The sequence below is a fragment of the Schistocerca cancellata genome, chromosome 11 (genome assembly GCF_023864275.1).
Source record: "Schistocerca cancellata isolate TAMUIC-IGC-003103 chromosome 11, iqSchCanc2.1, whole genome shotgun sequence".
Lineage (NCBI taxonomy): Eukaryota > Metazoa > Arthropoda > Insecta > Orthoptera > Acrididae > Schistocerca > Schistocerca cancellata.
Genome location: NC_064636.1, coordinates 34,375,823 through 34,396,303, shown reverse-complemented (window position 1 = coordinate 34,396,303; position 20,481 = coordinate 34,375,823). Strand labels below are relative to the sequence as shown.

Sequence of the window (20,481 nt, the reverse complement as noted above, 5' to 3'; positions counted from 1 at the left end):
GGAAGAGGCCAGGATCACGTCAGGAGTGGTACTGGATTCTGGTCAGGTGTATTGAGGGAGGGAAACCGGGTCTCCACGGAGAGTGGTGATAAGCCGATGCCACCACTGGAGGTCAGCAACAGCACGGCTGTAGATACCGAGGTCTGCAGCAATCACATAGGTGCGGCGAATACGGGCCGTGAAGTCTTACAGGATGGAGTGCGGCAGTAGCTGTAGATGATGGCACGTGTGATGGTAAGGGTGGGGAAGGAGAGGCTGAGGATGAGACGGTTGGCAGGATTATTGAGAAGAGGTTGGAGCCAAACAGGGAGGTGTTTAAGGTAGCTGATAGCAATCCACCACGCACCGAGGGGTACGGGTTATCAGTGCAGTGGAGGCGTAAGGGGCTGTGGAGATGGAAAGACGGGGTTGGAGGATAGTTTCACTGAGTACGAATTCATCCAAACGGTGATGATTCAGGGTGTACAGGAAGAGGGGTTTTTAGGTGGGCAGGCAGCGGATCTTATGGTAAAGGATACTGTAATGTTGTTGTGGCATCGTAGGGGAGATTTAGACAAGAATGGTGAGGGAGGTGAACCAGAAGTGGACCTGGTTGTGGGAGTAGGTGGCATAGGTGGTGAGGTGAAAGACTGAACGGGCAGTGAGGGCGATTTGGGAAATGGTGTGGGGACGATGGAAGGGTGGATGTTTCGTAGGACTGTGGTGACGAATTGGAGGATGTCCTCTGCAGTAGGAGGGGGGCAGAGGGAGTTGCTGGGGTGGATGGGATCACCTAGTGGATGGACGGAGACAGTGAGGCAGCTCTGGCTTACATTTGTACAAGGATGGGATTCGTTTCAGGTATTACAGGAGGGGGAGAGGCGAGTTTGGGGCAGTTGTTGAGGAAGAGCGAATCTTTGCAGTGGGGACAGATAATGGGACTCTTACAATCGGCAGTGACATGCACATTATGTTTAAGGCATCGTTGGCAGCAGTAGGATTGTAGGGGGGGGGGGGGGGGGAGACAACTTTATGGCATCTGTTAAATATAAGTGCTCCCTGTGAAAGGAGGCGGTCAATGGAGGAGGAGGAGGATTCGGTGAAGATTATTACAAGATCAGTTGGTTCGGTATCATTAAAGATGCGACGAGGTAGCTGATAGCAATCCACCACGCACCGAGGGGTACGGGTTATCAGTGCAGTGGAGGCGTAAGGGGCTGTGGAGATGGAAAGACGGGGTTGGAGGATAGTTTCACTGAGTACGAATTCATCCAAACGGTGATGATTCAGGGTGTACAGGAAGAGGGGTTTTTAGGTGGGCAGGCAGCGGATCTTATGGTAAAGGATACTGTAATGTTGTTGCGGCATCGTAGGGGAGATTTAGACAAGAATGGTGAGGGAGGTGAACCAGAAGTGGACCTGGTTGAGGGAGTAGGTGGCATAGGTGGTGAGGTGAAAGACTGAACGGGCAGTGAGGGCGATTTGGGAAATGGTGTGGGGACGATGGAAGGGTGGATGTTTCGTAGGACTGTGGTGACGAATTGGAGGATGTCCTCTGCAGTAGGAGGGGGGCAGAGGGAGTTGCTGGGGTGGATGGGATCACCTAGTGGATGGACGGAGACAGTGAGGCAGCTCTGGCTTACATTTGTACAAGGATGGGATTCGTTTCAGGTATTACAGGAGGGGGAGAGGCGAGTTTGGGGCAGTTGTTGAGGAAGAGCGAATCTTTGCAGTGGGGACAGATAATGGGACTCTTACAATCGGCAGTGACATGCACATTATGTTTAAGGCATCGTTGGCAGCAGTAGGATTGTAGGGGGGGGGGGGGGAGACAACTTTATGGCATCTGTTAAATATAAGTGCTCCCTGTGAAAGGAGGCGGTCAATGGAGGAGGAGGAGGATTCGGTGAAGATTATTACAAGATCAGTTGGTTCGGTATCATTAAAGATGCGACGAGCCGAGCAGATTTCAGTGTCCGGGTGGGAAATGAGTTGGGGAGGTTGAGGCTGGCAGGGAGAGAAGAGGGTGTGGTAGGGGGTAAGGGTGGCTCACGGGCCAACATGGACACGTGGGATATTTCAGAGATCGGCGTGGAAGGATGCATTGAGGGATTTGATGAGGACGGAGTCCTTGCGAGGAATGAGAAGGGAGATTGGGACATTGGGGAAGTATTTAGGGATGGCCAGGGTGAGAGTGTGGGGATTGAGAAATTGAGGGTCAGGATTTGAGAGGATGCAGGTGTGGGGCAAATTAGATGTAGGGGTGAGGGACGGCGTCATGTCCACGGGGACGGGTGGGTCGTGGGGATCAGGGGTGGTCTTGGAGGATAGGGTGGGGCAGGTTTTACATTAATGTGTTTGGTAGGTTTCTTGAATAGGACAGGTTGGGAAATGGGCTGGGGGATGGTTTACAGGGGTAGGTGTCAGGGGACAGGTCCTCCCGGAAGGGCAGGTGATGCAGGGTCAGGGGTGTGGGGCGGCAGAGACTGTGGCACCGCGTACTGAGATTTGTGCCGGCTGGAAGCCCGATGTAGGTGGCGTAGAGAGTGGTGGGAAGTCCGAAGATGACGACAGAGTGGCAGCTGAGCATGAGGGAGAGTCGGGGGGGAAGTGTCAGCTGAAAACAGCACAGGAGTAGGGCAGAATGAATAGTAAGATGCCAATACATGATAAACAAAAGCAATATAGTAAAAATTAGGAAGCAGCAGCTGCTTTCAAAATAGCAGCTTTCTTTCCAATTTCTTGGATTAAATTAAGATGGTATTAATGTGAAAAGCCTTAAGTGGTATTGGAACGATTTATTGTTAGCAGAGTATACATATTAAGTATCTTTGAGTCATCTTCATTTTATTAATTTACTGGTATGCCTTGACACATTTCTCATTCCTGAAGATTCTCTTTTTCAGCGATGATGATGATGATGATTGGTTTACCGTATGCGAACTATTGCCCTACGTCCATACATTTCGAGAACCTCGTGTCTCACAATATGAATGTAATACGTGCTTATGGTCGAAGAAATGAACGAAGAAGCTGATTTGTTCTGAGAAAAATTTTATACTCCGTTGAGAATTGGGGCAGCCGAGTAATGTGAAGGCCGAATAGAGGTTGTGGTAGCCTTCCGGATATGTCTCTCGTCCCCCACACGGATCCTCTATGACCAGCTAAGCTTTTGTCTGTATTTTAAAATTTTGCATTAGTACTATTTCCAATTTCAAACTGTAACAGTAAGATCAGTACATTTCACTGTTTTGACGTGCACATCATCAATCTTAAAACACGCAAATTTCTGACCTAACCTAGACCTCGGGCTACGCTACAGGTCAGTCTGTCATCACAACCAACATTCAAGGTCAGAGGGACAGACTGATCAGTATCACACTCTAGTGAGTCTTTATCATTAAATGTATGACAGAAAATTTGGGGAATGGGATGAGAGGTGAAAATGGAATTTTCATTATTCAATCACAGTATAGTTCAAATTTATTTACCAACCCTTTCAAATCACATAATGACTTCAGCGATGCACTTTAACAATACTCATTTTGCACGGTTTATTATTAACTATGGCTCTTTTATGCTGCGAATTCTTCAAGAGTCATTTTGAATCTTCACGGATATCTCTTCTAGATGTGGATGTGTACATAGAGCATACAGTAATATAAATGAGAACTGTGTCTGGAAAAATCACGAGGATTATTAAAGGTTTATATTGCTACTAATTACTAGCAATATAATTCACATTATACAACTGCTAATACTTCTGGAAATGAAAGCACTTGAATAGGGGGGGAGGCTTCACACTTTGCACAAACGATGCCCTTACGTGCATTCTCAAACTTAGGAACTAACCTTACTTCTGACGAAGACGGTGTAAAGTCACTGCAGCAACTTTTCCAGTTCTGCTATCACTGATATTTTGAATTACCACTATATCGAGTGACATAATGGTGTTCAGATACTTGTGAACGTAACAATGTGGTTAGAATCCATATTCTAAACATGAGCTCCTATGGTACTGTGTGATAATTTGTGTTATGAATCTCAACATCACACCGTCAATACTTTCACACTTGTTCCATTAATTTAAACTAAAGCCAAAGGAAGAACATATGTAAAACATACTTAATAGTGATTTTTTTCAATGAACTGAAATTTTGCCTGTGGGCAAGCATATCTTACGTGTATGATATAACAACTGAGGAACAATCGTTGGAAATAATAATAATAATAATAATAATACCACATCTGGATACTTTTTGTCAGTTAAGTTACTGAAACTGTTACATTACGCCCTCACAAACAATCGCCTATATAGGCGAAAACATGTTTCTGGGTTGCACTGACACAGTTCACTTCTCATTTGCGACTAAGACAATGTAACATCTTCGGCGATAAATCGCAGATATCGCAAGTGCAGAAGTCACACAAATCGCACAAGTCACAGGAGTAGCAAAAGTAGTGGAGGGATAAAAGCTGTGAATTCATTAACTGCAATTCTTAATTAGGACAAATCGCAAAAGAATTTCAGTTACCAAAAGGGAGCATTCACATGAATCACTGATATTTTCTCTACGTAGTTTTAGCACGGACATCTGTGCCACCCAAAAATTAACAAATTAACCTCATGCAATTTGTCAACAGTTTTCGAATAGTTGTATATGCAGAACACTCTACAACAAATATTGCTACGTATGAAGTATTCTCGTCATAAATAATTCAAAGATACATGTGTATAGCAGCAGACTAAAAACAGTTGAAGCGAGGGACTTGTTTATTGCATCCACTATCTGCCTGCAGAAATTCTAATTGCAAACTGAAATCAAATATGAAGAATTCAAATCATTGAGAGTGAAGTTCCAGACTGCAGTGCTGCTAGACATCACCGACAGATTGTAACATTCCCTACGGTTCATGTATTACTTGTAACATCCCCTCCTCGGAATGACAAACCCTAACTTATAACTTACTGGACCCCTTGGACTGTCTGTTACAGTAAGCGGTAGATTGACAGGGGTGCGTGGCTGGTCCTCTTTGTGACTTACCTGCACGGTGGCAGCGTAGTCAACCTCCGCACTCCCTCGACCTGTAATCTTACCTGCCCTCACCTGCAGTTCAGCCGTTCGTACGTTATTCGGCACCCTGTGGATTCTGGATTTAGTAAAAACAAAAAACTAAGGTTTTGGAGAAGAATTCTGGTGCTACTAAATAATGCAATGCATCTCTCACAAAAACAGTTATATTGGCCTCAAAATCCTCTGGTAGAATGTATTACAAACTAGTTGCAAAATTGTAGTTTTCACACCAGAATCCAGCCAGATAGTGGTCAGACAGATATGCTCCTCGAAGTGGGTTTCAGACCACTGTCTGATACAGATTGCATTCTGCCATTGTCACTATCAGGCTAATCCCAATTGTGATCGTATTAATATAAATCACTCAGCTGCCATGCGGGTCTTTTAGTGTACAAGGCAAGGATCTTGTATTACTGGATGCCCATGGAACTAAGTCTTTATTTAAACTTGATACCCCACACAAAAACAAGCATGATCATAACCAATTGGCCATACTGATTATTATCATAAAACAAAATCAGAATTAGCAACGGCAGGAGCAAGCACAGCTGCCGACTTACCGTTGTTCGATGCCTGTCATGTTCTCGCACGCAATGAGCTTTGACGAATTAACTATTTGCGTCTATACCTCAGAAATTGTCACCTATTATGATGAACATTCATTCACAGCCAAAATAGCATCACCACCTACGCGAACATTGCTTTGTCACGATCTTAAGCAGCTTAAGACAAAAAGCAAAGCTTCATTGGAAATCTTGCAGGAGCGCAACTATCGGCCATCCTTGCTGCTCACTGGTCTAGCCCCAAACAATGGCGCACTGTGCACTCCTTCTCCCCCACTAAACCACTTGTGACGCCGGCCACCATCTCCGCCCTTAAAACAGACATTTTACTTTATATTTTCCCTGTTGCTTTCAACGCAAATACACTTTCGAATTTCACTCTTCTGCAAATTTTACTCTGGCCGTCTGGTCTAATTTAAAGTTTTTACAAACAAACTACTTTTCTAAACTTCGGCAGCCTCTGGTCAAACCACCTTCTCATTCACCAAGGGGTGCCCGCCTGTGGATGCTGGGTCATATTTCTAAACTACCACTCGCTTTTCTGTGTCCTTCCGCCTTCACGTTCTTGCAAGTCACCGTGCTGGCCTACAGCACCCATCTCGGCTCTTACCGTAATCCTTCGGCACGCTACCTCCGCTCTGGATGTCTATCAGTCTGCCATCCCGCTGCATTGTAATCGGCACTAGTTTAATTTAAATAGTTTAAAACTATTGCGTGTCTGAAGCGTGGTCATTCTTGCACAGCAAACTGCCACATTTCGAGGTGGCATCCTGATACAATGGCTGCCAAAGTGTGGTGGTTCTCCCATTCGCTCTGCTAACAGCAGTCAGCAATCTGCAGTTACCGAATATTTGTAGCCACACGAGTCTTATACTTCGCTTGTTTAAAATAGCACACGTGATGCATTTTGATAAGTATAAAAATTGCTAAAAAATACAAAAAAAAAGTTTATATTATTCAAATTACACTTTAATGTCTGCTATAGTTTTCATGTGTAGTTACAATTCCACTTGTCCTGTAATAATACAGTACACGCAAGTAAACAAATAATAAAAGCGTATTTCAGGGACTAGATACCTTACTATAAATAGACATGACAGTCTAGTTTGTTGCTTCAGTCATATGTCTTACTTCTATTATCATTCCAATGACATTTCGCGACCAAATACGACGATTCATCAACTCTTTAACCTCACGACACTATACGGCAATTTTCATCACATATTAGTTGAAGATAAAATGCTGCATGTGATGTAGCTTCTGTTCTCTGTTCCACATATATCCATAGGCCAGACTGTTACTTACAGTGCCTCTCACTTCCGGAGGGCTGAAGAACATAGTGTCAAAAGCCCAGCACTTTTGGTTTAGAGAACACAAAACTTACCAAAATACATCATATAGCCTACATAAAAGCAAAGTATAACACTCATATGGCTACAAATATTCAGGTACTGTCCACTGCCAAGTGCTGTAAGCAAAGCGAAGGAGAGAACCGGCGTCAGCCTATCAGGCTGAGAACTGCCGTCAGCCTATCAGGCTGACATCTAGCAACACTGCATTCCAGGGGTTCGCACTAAACAATTTGATTTCAGTATGCAATTAGTTGGAAGTAATAAACACCTCCTTCGCTCCAACTGGTTTTAGTATGCTGCTATCAACGCAAATATCTTCCAATTATTTATGACGAGAATACTTCAGAGCAAACAACATTTGCAGTAGAAACTTCTATATAGACAGCTATTTATGACATTTCCTTTCGTATATTCACATAAACTAATTTTATCTCACTTAATTTTTTAACTCCAATCCTCACCTCCCCCTCTTCACTCCTGTTTTTCCAAGCCTCCCCTCTCTTTGACTCCACTCTCTCCCGAGTCATTTTGCTTTCCCCTTTCTGCCTTCACCCCTCCTTCTCGTGTCCGCCCTGGCCCTCACTTTTTGTGTGTCCTCTCCCTCTATCAGCTACCCCCTTTTGCTTTTTCCTCTCCTCTCCCCCCCCCCCTCCACTTTTCTCCTCTCATCTGTCTGGGTCCTCCCTCCTGCCCCCTCTGCCTTAGGCTGTGATGTGGCATCAACATGTCTACTCATCATTATTATTATTTCTTTCCTTTCTCAGACGTTATGTCTGGTTAAAAATGGAAAGTGACGTGGACCTTGATCAAGCGTGACTTCCTTTTAACTGTATGGTATATGTTACATTGCATTATTTATTATTATTATTATTATTATTATTTCTTTCTTGTCTCAGACGTTATGTCTGGTTAAAAATGGAAGGTGACGCGGACCTTGATCAAGCGTGACTTCCTTTTAACTGTACGGTATATGTTACATTGCATTTAGGAACAGATTTCTGTAGTTGTATATATAAGTTTGGATGTAGCTGTATTGCATTGATGTACTGGTAGATATTGTGAGGTATGACTCCTGTAGTTGATAGTATAATTGGTATAATGTCAACTTTATACTGATGCCACATGTCCTTGACTTCCTCAGCCAGTTGGATGTATTTTTCAATTTTTTCTCCTGTTTTCTTTTGTATATTTGTTGTATTGGGTATGGATATTTCGATTAGTTGTGTTAATTTCTTCTTTTTATTGGTGAGTATGATGTCAGGTTTGTTATTTGGTGTTGTTTTATCTGTTATAATGGTTCTGTTCCAGTATAATTTGTATTCATCGTTCTCCAGTACATTTTGTGGTGCATGTGGTTTTATAAGTTTATGTTGTAAGGCAAGCTGTTGATGTATTATTTTTGCTACATTGGCATGTCTTCTGGGGTATTCTGTATTTGCTAGTATTGTACATCCACTTGTGATGTGATCTACTGTTTCTATTTGTTGTTTGCAAAGTCTGCATTTATCTGTTGTGGTATTGGGATCTTTAATAATATGCTTGCTGTAATATCTGGTGTTTATTGTTTGATCCTGTATTGCAATCATGAATCCTTCCATCTCACTGTATATATTGCCTTTTCTTAGCCACGTGTTGGATGCGTCTTGATCGATGTGTGGCTGTGTTAGATGATACGGGTGCTTGCCATGGAGTGTTTTCTTTTTCCAATTTACTTTCTTCGCGTCTGTTGATGTTATGTTATCTAAAGGGTTGTAGAAGTGGTTATCAAATTGCAGTGATGTAGCCGATGTATTTATATGAGTGATTGCTTTGTGTATTTTGCTAGTTTCTGCTCGTTCTATAAAGAATTTTCTTAAATTGTCTACCTGTCCATAATGTAGGTTTTTTATGTCGATAAATCCCCTTCCTTTCTGCTTAATGTGAATCTTTCAGTTGCTGAATGTATGTGATGTATTCTATATTTGTGGCATTGTGATCGTGTAAGTGTATTGAGTGCTTCTAGGTCTGTGTTACTCCATTTCACTACTCCAAATGAGTAGGTCAATATTGGTACAGCATAAGTATTTATAGCTTTTGTCTTGTTTCTTGCTGTCAATTCTGTTTTCAGTATTTTTGTTAGTCTTTGTCTATATTTTTCTTTTAGTTCTTCTTTAATATTTGTATTATAGATTACAGCCGACATGGTATGTACCAAAACATGTGGTGCATGGTTGGAATGATCTCAGCGACAAATCTAAAGTGTACAGTGAGAACTATTACGTGTGCAACAACAAGGATGCAGTGGGAATGCATTTACATCGATTGGATGAACGTTATGGAAAAAATCACTCAAAACCAACGTTTCACGACAATTAATCTATAAAAACACACCAAATGTAGAAAGAAAGCGTGTAAACCGTCTGATGATGAATCGCAACGATTCGAAACCGGTAACGGTTTCCTTTGAATAAAGGAACTCAAAGTAAATTTGTGGCTGGTTGCTGTCCTAACACGATCAACATTTGTCTTCAAAAACAGCCACGGTCTCCAACATGTCATCATATGACAAAATTGCATAAAGCAAGAAATTGGAAATCCCTGCGAATTCAAAAGAAAATTAAATACATACCTCATTAACACCTCTTTCTACAAACTGTCTGAATATCTAGATTCAGTGATTTAAATGTCCTTTTAGCCACATAGCAAGTATTAGTATTTGTGATAAAGCTGTATAACAAGTAATAATGTACTATAAATAGCACTCCGTATTTATGGATGTAAAAATATTTTCTTTGAAAAATGCAATTGTAATAAAATGAATAGTAAGCTGCCAATACATGATAAACAAAAGCAATATAGTAAAAATTAGGAAGCAGCAGCTGCTTTCAAAATAGCAGCTTTCTTTCCTGTTTCTTGGATTAAATTCAGATGGTATTAATGTGAAAAGCCTTAAGTGGTATTGGAGCGATTTACTGTTAGCAGAGTATACATATTAAGTATCTTTGATTCATCTTCATTTTATTAATTTACTGGTATGCCTTGACACGTTTCTCATTCCTGAATATTCTCTTTTTCAGCGATGATGATGATGATGATTGGTTTGTGGGGCGATCAACTGCGCGGTCAGCAGTGCCCGTATCAGTTCCCAACCTTTGCCGCTTTCATGAATTATGACAAAATGATGAGGGCAACACACACACACCCAGTCATCTCAAGGCAGGTGAAAATCCCTGACCACACCAGGAATCGAATCCGGGACCCTCTTTCTCAACGAGATCTGCAGAATGTAACCAACCGATACAAACGTTTCATTTCGTACGCACGAGAAGACTAGTTTCAAAAAACCATATTTAGATCAGTGAAAGTACTACAGAATATGTTCACTCTTCCATTTACTTCTTTGACTGTCTTCAACTATCATTAACTACAAATCATCACATACAGAAAGCGTGACTTCGTTTTAAATTCTTACAGTTAACTTCTCAATGAGTGGATTTCGCATCACATATTACTCCTGTCTCATTATTATCGACACTCTGTCTAAATGTTTTCAGGTTTGCTCTATTACCAGCACTAGAGGCAGAGTGCACAGTGTCACAGTTGGCTAAGATATAGAAGCACCTACCAGCTCTCATGTAAGCCACAAATGGCATGAGGTTTCACCTATGGCAGTGACAGATTTATACACATTCAATGCACACACACTGGCTCTCAAGTATTCGACAACCTACAAGGGCACTTTAAACGTCGTGTAGATAATGTGATGGAGTTTAAACTGAATTTTCTATTGGCCAGCTCCTCATACTGCGCTGGGTCGACAGAAATGTCCGATCCCACGCATCAGCTTTGACACGTGACGTAAGGGTGTTGTCGTGTGTGACGTCATTACGGCGCGGAGTTTGGTTTGTGAGTGTGGCGTGTTTGTAGATGTCGTCGTGTTGTGGTTTGTTGTGCTCTCTGGTGGTATGTGCAGGGTTTTCGTTTGTGTGGTGTAATGGGCTCAGATTGCTTTTGCTCATTACCCAGAATTGTTAGAGTGTCGGCTGTGTTTGTAGTGGAATTCGTTTCAGTGAGTTAACGATTTTGTGTGAACGTTAATTTAGTGTTGTTCGCTGTCGTCGTGTGGTAATTTTAGTAAAATCAATCGGTTGTTGTTTTGTTCATGAATGGATATGACGGATAAAATTAACAGTGCGCAGGTCAAGGAAAGTGTTCGATCCCAATGTGTGGCTGTGTATGTTGGTATTGGTATCGGGAGATGTTTTTGAGCTATATAGGCCAAGGGAAGTGTTTGTTCTTAATTTATGGGATCGGGAGCTGCTGTTGAGCTATATAGGTCAAGGGAAGTGTGCGATTCCAGATAATATTGTGTTTTGTGGTATTTGGGGAATTTTGTGATGTCGGTTTTTTTCGTTGTTTTGTGTGGTTTTGTATAGGGGTGGGTGTCTAAATTTGTTTATATTTAGTTTGCCCCCACCCAAATACAATATTTTTTATTATTTGAGAACTGGCATTGTAAACTACAGACTCGCCTCTCCACAGGATCTGTGGTCTACAAGTAATGTAATGGATTACCCCGAAAGAGAATATCACCCAAGATCATAGTACCTGAGGTCTCTTCTCCCGTCTTTGCTGAGTACGACTTGCACTCAGGCAGCCACTACAGGGCACGAAGGCTTCACAGGCAACATATTCCACTTGCTGCAGTGGCAGAACTGCTGTCCAGTCCTAAGCAGATCTGGGTATCCTCACACCAGGGATTCTAAGAAAGTCAGCACCTTTCTTTAGACATCTCTGACCACCTTAAAAGTACAACTAGCCTATATTATAACATCACTTACAAACATTGTACAAAACAATACATAATGGCTTGAGTATGGTGCTTCTCCCCCTCAAATCCTTGCCTCTGATGACAGACAGGCCCGTCATGTGGCCCGAGATTTAGGCTGGGTTAGAAAGTAACAGTCAGGTTGGAACAAAAATAACTGCAATGTGCGGAACTTTCTAATTTCTGGACTAATTCTTACTGACAGTTACACAGATGAGACAACCATGAAATTCTTTAGCCCAATACAGCTGCAAAAGGGCAAAGGCCATAGCACCAATATATTAACATGTTATTCTCAATAACATAAGGTTTCTCCTTGACAACTTCTTGTACTATGTAAAAGTATCTCTGTCACCATAATTTGTTGAAGGTGGAAAAAAACCTTTACAAATGTTCACCATATAGCCACATTTAAAGATTAAGTTAGGCATGCCTGTAAAATTATTCATTCCACATCATTATGATTTATGGTACAAATGTGACAGGGAGCAGAACCCAACAAACAAACAAATAACTAACATAACTCAAAATACACATCCATTAGAGTTATTTGCAAAAATTTCTTGAAAGTAAGGGTAGTTTTCGAGCAAATGCCTATTTATGATTCCTAAGCAACAAATATCTCCTTTGTATCATTTGCGAGGAGTGGTACCAGGAAAATTCACATAACGGCAATATTAAACATACTTTTCGTCCCATATCCAGTCATTTGAACTAAGAAGTAGCAATACTGCAATCTGCTCCGAGGAAATTTTAAAATAATCAAGGTACGTAGGTTCCCGAAATTGGCTTTATACTTTAAACTTAAATACAAAGTGTCGAGCGCTGATGACTTTCCTGTCTGTGGAACTTACAAGTAAAGGGAAGGCAATTTGCACCATGAAACTAACTGTTTACCTAGAATCGAAATGCTCCTGTAGTCTTGTGTATAATAAACTAGTTAGGAAAATTTGGCAACATCACTACCATCCTCTCACATAAAAAAATTTCTAGCAATTTGAAATAATTACTGTCTTCCAACAGCTTCAAACAACTATAAACATGCGAAATTTCATAGTTCCCCATTCTTACGTGGGGCTTCTTATAATTCTATATACAATACTAATACAGATTTATCTGTTTTCAACACACTTCTACAATTATAGACGGATGTTGAACAACCGCAGGTCATGTGAGAATAGTTGTTCTTGCAGTACATCGATTATTTTATTATAATTATCATAAACGTGCTCTCTTGCTACGTGTTACTAAAGACAGCTGCGATATTGTTTTAATAATCAAATCAAATTCAAACACTAATATTCCCGCGCCAAACATGTTAACATTCCACAGTACACCCACAGTCCGTAAAATATTTTCAGTGTAAACATTCAGGTGTTGATTATTATACAGAATAGCAGCTAGAGAAACTTATATCGGAGAAATTTAAGTCATATGGAGAAAGGCATACATACATATGTCCCAACTAATCAAAAAAAGTCAAAAATAATAATAATTTATCGTCAGTATATTACACCATTAATTGATATTAACCGAAAATTTAACGAGTTTATCAACTCAAACATTCCAGAATGCTAATTATTAGATTTCAATATGGAAAATTCCAACTTTTACCGTTTCTCTGAAAGTTTTAGATTTTCACTGTTGGTAGTTAACTGACGTGCAAAACAGCGATTCTGGATGTGTCAATACTCATTTGTTTGTGTGAGCTACAAGATTCATTTGAGCTGCGCATGCGCAGAGCGTAAGTAGCGTATGAGCAGCGGTTCCTACCTACTTGAAGTGGGGTACATGCTGTATGAGCAATGAGCAGTAGCAGCCGCCAGCCAGGATTCGCCCATGCGCGGAGCTTTGTGGGTTGGAGTGGGGGCAGACTCCACGACCCACGTGCATTCAAACTTATTCTCTAATCTCTTGGATTGTCTTGGAAGCTGTTGTGGCTGTAGGTCTGGGCTACTGCTGTTTACGCTTCATCGTCGTTTATTTTAAGGTAAGCAGTTCATTTATTTTAATATGTCACCTTTATTAGGAGTGCGAAGGAATTGCATGTGGTTGAAACGTGAAATTTATTAATATTATTTATTCCAGATGCCCAGCGAAACTGAATAAGATTTTCTATGGAGCGATGAGAAGCTGGAAATGTTCCAACCGCAAAAGAGACAAAGAATCTAGAGCTATGTAAAGAATGTGGTGCTATACTATAGTGACAAAGAATTTGTAGAACATTTTCGGGTGCGACGTCACGTGGCAGTTGACTTTAGAGAAAGATTGAGAAATTCAAGGTTCTGTAATTATCAGGCAGGGGGAAATGGGAAACTGCTCCCACTGCAGCAAATATTGGTATTTTTGTAGTTCGCTGGCCATGAAGCTGCAGATTTCATGGATGTCGCAGATAGGTTTAATATCGGTATTTTTTTCTCTGCGACGTGTTATACAGATGGTTACTAACTTCATCAGTGATTTAGGAAGAGAAGTTATGGATTGGCCGTCCGCCGAAGAAAGAGCAGAGATTGAGACTCATTTCCGGGGAAACGGATTGCCTGGTGGGATTAGGGCAATCGACGATACACACATTAGAATTGATATAGTCCTCAGAAAGATCTCCAGTCATATATGAATAGGAAGAATTATTTTTCCATTCAGCTGCAAGTAGTTTCAGATCATAACCGACGGATTAGTGACTTCGCCGGCTATCCGGGCTCTGTGCATGACGGGAGTGTGTTCAGGACGCCCACACTCTACCAAACGCTCGAAGAAAAGTGTGGAGATTTTCATCTTTTGACAGTGCCTATCCCTTCACAAGAAATTTATTAACACCGTTCAGAAATACAGGGCATTTCTCCAGTGCAATGTGACTTCGATATGGCACTCTCGAAAAACAGGTGTGTTGTAGAACATTGCTTTGGCCTGTTGAAGCAGCGTTTTAGACAATTAGACCAGCTGAAATTGAGGAGTTTTAAAGAGATGGCGCACTTCATCCGACGTGCTGTGTGCTCCACAATCTCGCCGTGGAAGATAACTTGGAGTTAGATGACAAAGGTACATACTTGCTACATTTATAATTTTGTAAACGCTACTGACATAAGCATAATATACAAATAACTTGTAATTGTTTTGAGTGTATTTAAGTTTCTGATCCATGCAGGTGAAGAAGATGATGCACCAGCTGAAGAACCAACATTGATGACAGAAGTGGCATTGCAAAGAGGAACATGATTGGAGCGCAGTTGCAAATGTGCAAGCAACACCAGATGCCCCATCACCAACATTTGGCAACAAATGTAAGTAAAACCCTATTGGATGAAATTATACAGTCTGATTAACAACTTTAGTTACTACAAATTTGAAGGTTTAATGTTCAGTGTCTAATAATATCATTCATTCTTTATTGAGCCACAAACACATTGTGTACAGGGAGTACTACATGATATGGGACAAGACAAGTCATTATACTAGTGAAACATTTAAAAAATACATAACACCAAATTAAATACACATAGACTTACACAATTGTATGATAGAGATTACGGGATATATTATTAGTATATTCAAAAGTTGTTGAAAATTAAGGTCAACAAGGCACAAATTAAAATCTGTGGATACATTTTAAATCAAATTAAGTGCAGATAAGCATTATGTAATTTATACAATAGTTCAGGTTTACTGGATAAATAGAAGTAAATAAAAGTAGATAAATTTTTAACATTTGGTTAGGCCTTACTGAAATTTGTTTTGAAGGTAAATTATAGTAGAGGAAGAAAAGTGTGCAAATATATTACATAGAAGAATCACATTAAAGATATTCATGTAAGTTACATAAACAGTATTTTAATATTGATTTAAGCCTTATTCTAAAATGTACTGGGTTGTTTATTCTTAGTGGTAGATTACGATAAGGTTTAATCCCCATACATTTTACACAATCAGCATATAATTTGGTGGAAAGGGGAAACTGTGTCAGCAAGTATTTCCCTCTAGTGTTGTGCTGGTGGTAGTCCAGATTCTGCTTCAGGCTGCCAATATTTAGCTTGATAAAGCTTAGTATCTCCAATATGTACTGGCATGGAAGTGGAGGAATACATAGTTTTTGGAATACTTTTTTACATGTCTCTTTGGTTTTTAAATAACACCATTCTGACATTAGGATTGAGTGAAAGAGCATGGTACACTGATGTTAGGATATTTCTACTCCTCAGTTCCCTTGCTGACAAAAGCATAAAACATACTTTACTGAGGTAGCAGTACATTTGATTCTTATTGTTTGTTCCTCTCTAGATCGTATCATTGATGTGGATGTTAGGGTGTGCTGTCACGAACTACACACCAGAGCTGAAGGTGAAGGAAGCCAACTGCAGGCTATGGAGGAAGAATAGAGGCCTGTCCCAGAATAATCAACAGCTAAGACATGTAAAGGGAAGTAAAAGTTTTAGACACATCAAAGGATTTCCACATAAACTGCTTTAAGAAACAATGTTAAAGAATGGAATACTGTAACTCCTTAAGTATTTGGTTTCAGCACAGCTATTTCGATTATAGGAATACTGTCTGGCAGTGTTGTCGAGAGGTCCTGAGTCTGACAGACTTTAAAAAATTTTAAGTTGTGTATGTTCTGCAGATCAGTCACTGCAGCGTCATAATTTTGTTTAGTTTTTGATGTAGACTATATTAGTTTTTGAATTGTATTGGTTTTTTTCTTGCCAAACAGGTTTTCTGTTCATGTTGTATGTTATAATTTCTCCTAGATATGGTATTCAAATTGCTTCACTATTTTCACCTCTGTTTCTTATTTTACTAGTGTATGTTACCACCATTCTAGGTGCTTCGGTCTGGAATCGCATGACCGCTACGGTCGCAGGTTCAAATCCTGCCTTGGGCATGGATGTGTGTGATGTCCGTAGATTAGTTAGGTTTTAGTTCTAAGTTCTAGGGCACTGATGACCTCAGATGTTAAGTCCCATAGTGCTCAGAGCCATTTTGTTACCACCATGTTCTTCTCCAGTGATATCTGGGATCCTGATTTTGTGCTATATTTTTTTTGTGTCTGAACTTCATATTAATAGCAAGTTAATGCTAAATAGTCTGTAAATCCCAAGCAATTTAAGTGCTTGATCTTTCTTTATTCCAATTTTTTTCCCTCAAGGTTTTCATTGTATTATTCCCTAAGTATTACAAATGGCTGAAGAGTAATGGTTATAGACCACCACCCTGTTTTAATCATAAATGGCTCATTGTTCCCACCTATCCATAGATGCATTTCTTAGGCTGTTGTCATTTGTCCTGTTTAACTCCCAAAAAATTAGAGTAGTTGCAGAAACGTGACCCAATAATAATTTTTCCTTCCTCAACATAAACTAATTGAATACTTTATGCGGGGAAACTCTGCAAATGCTGGTATATAAGTAAATTCAATATAGCTTTCATATGAACAACTTCCTTTGTAGTCTACTGCAAAAGAATCTCTGAAAATCACAATTTTTTAAAATTTATTTAGTAAAATATTTGAGGCATGTATCTTCTATATCAGTTTCTCATTAATTTTTCTCCATAACATTTTTTTTCTGGAAATAGCTGAATTATTGTATTATGAGACCACTGTATATCTGAAAGTATTTTCCACACAATGATTACAAGAAAGGAACATAAACAATTACAAAAAATTGTTTATGTTGACAATACAGTAAACTTGTTGTATAATGGTACTTGGTCTTCATCCTCAAAGTGAAAAAAATTACTCATTCCATTACTCGTGGAACTGCCCTAGGTTCAGAATTGCTCAGACATTGTGTATCCATCTAGAAGGCAAGACAAAAATGTGCAGTAACAGTTGCTTAATGTCTTGTTCATTCATAATCACGTTCCCACTAGCTGAAGAACAGCAGTCATCAATCTGAATGTTGTTTTGAATGTAACTATACTGTACTTGGCATGGTCATGTTTGCAACATGCCATTGCCTTCCTCCAACATTTGAACTGACAAGAGGACCTACAGTTTACAAAGGCCTGGGGATTGAGCCTGAGACCTTTGTATTTTTTGTCTCACCAAAAGAATTTTCTATTTCATAGTATCAATCTTTGAGAGTGGATTGTCAACCAAAAAACAAATTTCCAGTAAATATAAAGCTACACTTCTGTTGTCATGTCCCAAAAATTTGTCATTTGTAATTCTCATGTGATTATCAATAATGAAACTGACTGCAGAGAATAACAAGAAGCTATTTATCCCCATTGTCAAAATCTGCAACCTTTGTTCTTAATTATGACTAAACATTGTTACTTTACTTCAGAAAACAGTTTACATATAAATTCTGAGAAACAATTTAAAGTACAAAATTCTTGCCAGTACTAATTTGGATTATTTCCTGTTCCATAAGGGGCTAGAAGCAGGGTTTGTAACATTGCTTTCATTTTTTATCACTTTAATTGTTCCAATATTATACACACACAAAGGGTATTGGAACAACTGCCATGGACTTCGGGACCCATCCTGGCATTTGCCTGACACGATCTGGGAAAACTGTGGAAGAGCCGAATCAGGATGCTAGAGGGTGGGATATTACAATATACAATTACAATTTATAATCTAACCACATATACAGTTCACAATTACAATTTAACTACGATCACATAGACAAGTCACAAAATTTAACTATAATCACCAAATACAGTTTAACCATAGCGAGTAGAAGTAAGTGTGCCATCTCCACAAGTTCACAGGTTCCGCCACCAGATGTCAATTGCTCCACTTATGACCCACAGAAATACATGTTATTATGCCAAACGCTGCACATGAAGTTATTGATTCATAAAATTTATGTAATCATATGAAAAGTCGATGGATTTGATTAACTTGCCTCAGTAGACATCAGTTGTCAGCTAGTTTGGATAGTTTCCAGGTGGCCTTGGAAGTTTTTGAAGACTTACTCATTCCGAATGTTTAATGCAAGTGAAAAGCTGGCATTTCATATAATGGAGAATCAGCTTGGAAACTGTCCATCACATGATCTTCGCAGCATCCAACGTTAGATATTTCAACACTTAGGTCTTCCAAACTATTGAGGCAGTCATAAATGTCTCCCCATAAACTTACAGGTTTTCGTGCTTGATTTACCATGTAACCTGCCAGATGATAAACTAAACATCCCTTTCCTGTGGTGCTTCCAAGACTCTCTGGAATATGTTGTGGATTGGGATGAGCCTCTGTGAAGTTATGTGGAACACACAGCATTTTTTAATTATGTCTTCAATTTCCAGAACTGTCTGTTCTTTTGCTGCAAATGTCTGGCTAACATCCGCATTTGGCATACATATATGAAAATTCACGTTTGTTTGCAGCTTCCGCCGGAAGATAGGGCTAGTTTTACAGGAATGTAAACGCACTGTAACATATGTAAGCTAAAGAAGTATGTTACTGACAGGTGATCATTTGCAGCTCAGGGACCTTAAAATACCAAAATGACGTTAAAGTGGGTCCTGATTAAATTTTGCACTCAAGACATAGCTGAAACCTTTTTCCCACAAATATTCAGATATCTCCAGTGTACTTTCAATGGTTACTCTTAGAGACTGGAGAGTTCTTTCAGAAGCAAAGCTGTTATTTTTATCGGCGAGAATGGTTTTCCATTTCATTAATGTTTTGTGAGCCTCTGCGTTTTTGTACAATGCATCCTTAGGAAATGAAGAATTAAGTGCGTCCACTATGTTGTTCATATATTTAGTGAAAGATTCTGTTGATTCAGTGCCTTGGAATCCTGTTGCTTTACTGTCCCTGAAGAATTTTATGCCTTTGGCTACTGTGTTACTGAATAACTGCAGGGCTAATCTTACATTCATTTGTTGAAATGACGTCTGGTTGAAGATGGTGGAAGTTAACTTGTGGCAAACTTTTAATCCGCCAAATCCTGGGAAATTATCTTCTTGATAGACTCTGCGATAAAAATTATAGTTGACGATCTCATCGTTAAAAAGTACTTCAGTTTTATCACAGAAATCATTTCTTACACACCTTATTGCGTGAACAGCGTCTGAAAATGCCCAATCTCTTCTGGTTTTGTCAAGAGGATTTGATATAGAGCAAGTTACTTTATTTTTTGCCACTAGTTCAGACATTGCCAGACCTTTTATTCAGTTGACTGCCATCAAAAGTGAATGCAGTAATTCTTGTTCCGGCTTGTTCCAGCTGGATAATCACTTGAGTTAATATCTGCAAGACGACATCGCCTGGAGTTGCATTGCAACTTGCATGCACAGCAACAGGTTGGATCCAGTTATGCAATACAGGAGCAAACATAAACACGAGAGCATGATTGGCAAGTTACTCTTACAGGTGTCAGGAGTATACTCTCGTAAATTGACAAAACCATCAACTTTCAGGGAATTGTTATTAAATTGCAGTTCTTCTTGGAGCTTAATTCCATCAAAAATCAGCACACCTAAGCACTTTTCATCTTGTTATTCCTGAAAATAATTAAATTGCCTCCACAGCATGTGTATTGATCCCACATGATCATTTGAGACCCTTTACTAAATTTCGAAGGTGTGTTTCAGAAAGAAGTGGCAACAAACCATGCTTCAAATAATGGCTGTATCCTTTGGGCGACTTAATTTTTAAGAAACTTATCATACCACATTCCCTTAGTGCTTTTTAATTGGCATTTATCATAGTGTCTACTATCATTTTCTGTTTCTTACTCAGTTTGGAATGATCT

General features: G+C 39.8%; 2 long non-coding RNA genes across 2 annotated transcripts in view; one reads left to right on the top strand and one right to left on the bottom strand.

Moving 5' to 3' along the window:
* The window catches only part of LOC126108874 (uncharacterized), a 72,870-nt gene extending 59,867 nt beyond the window's left edge, over positions 1-13,003 (bottom strand). The window contains exon 1 of the long non-coding RNA XR_007523645.1: positions 12,908-13,003. This is a non-coding gene — a long non-coding RNA (uncharacterized LOC126108874). The remainder of the gene's footprint in view (positions 1-12,907) is intronic.
* Positions 13,004-14,408: 1,405 nt separating this feature from the next.
* On the top strand, positions 14,409-16,219 carry LOC126108944 (uncharacterized). The gene is made up of 3 exons (XR_007523658.1): positions 14,409-14,815; positions 14,922-15,057; positions 16,052-16,219. It is a non-coding gene; the product is annotated as an uncharacterized LOC126108944 (long non-coding RNA).
* Positions 16,220-20,481: the final 4,262 nt, after the last annotated feature.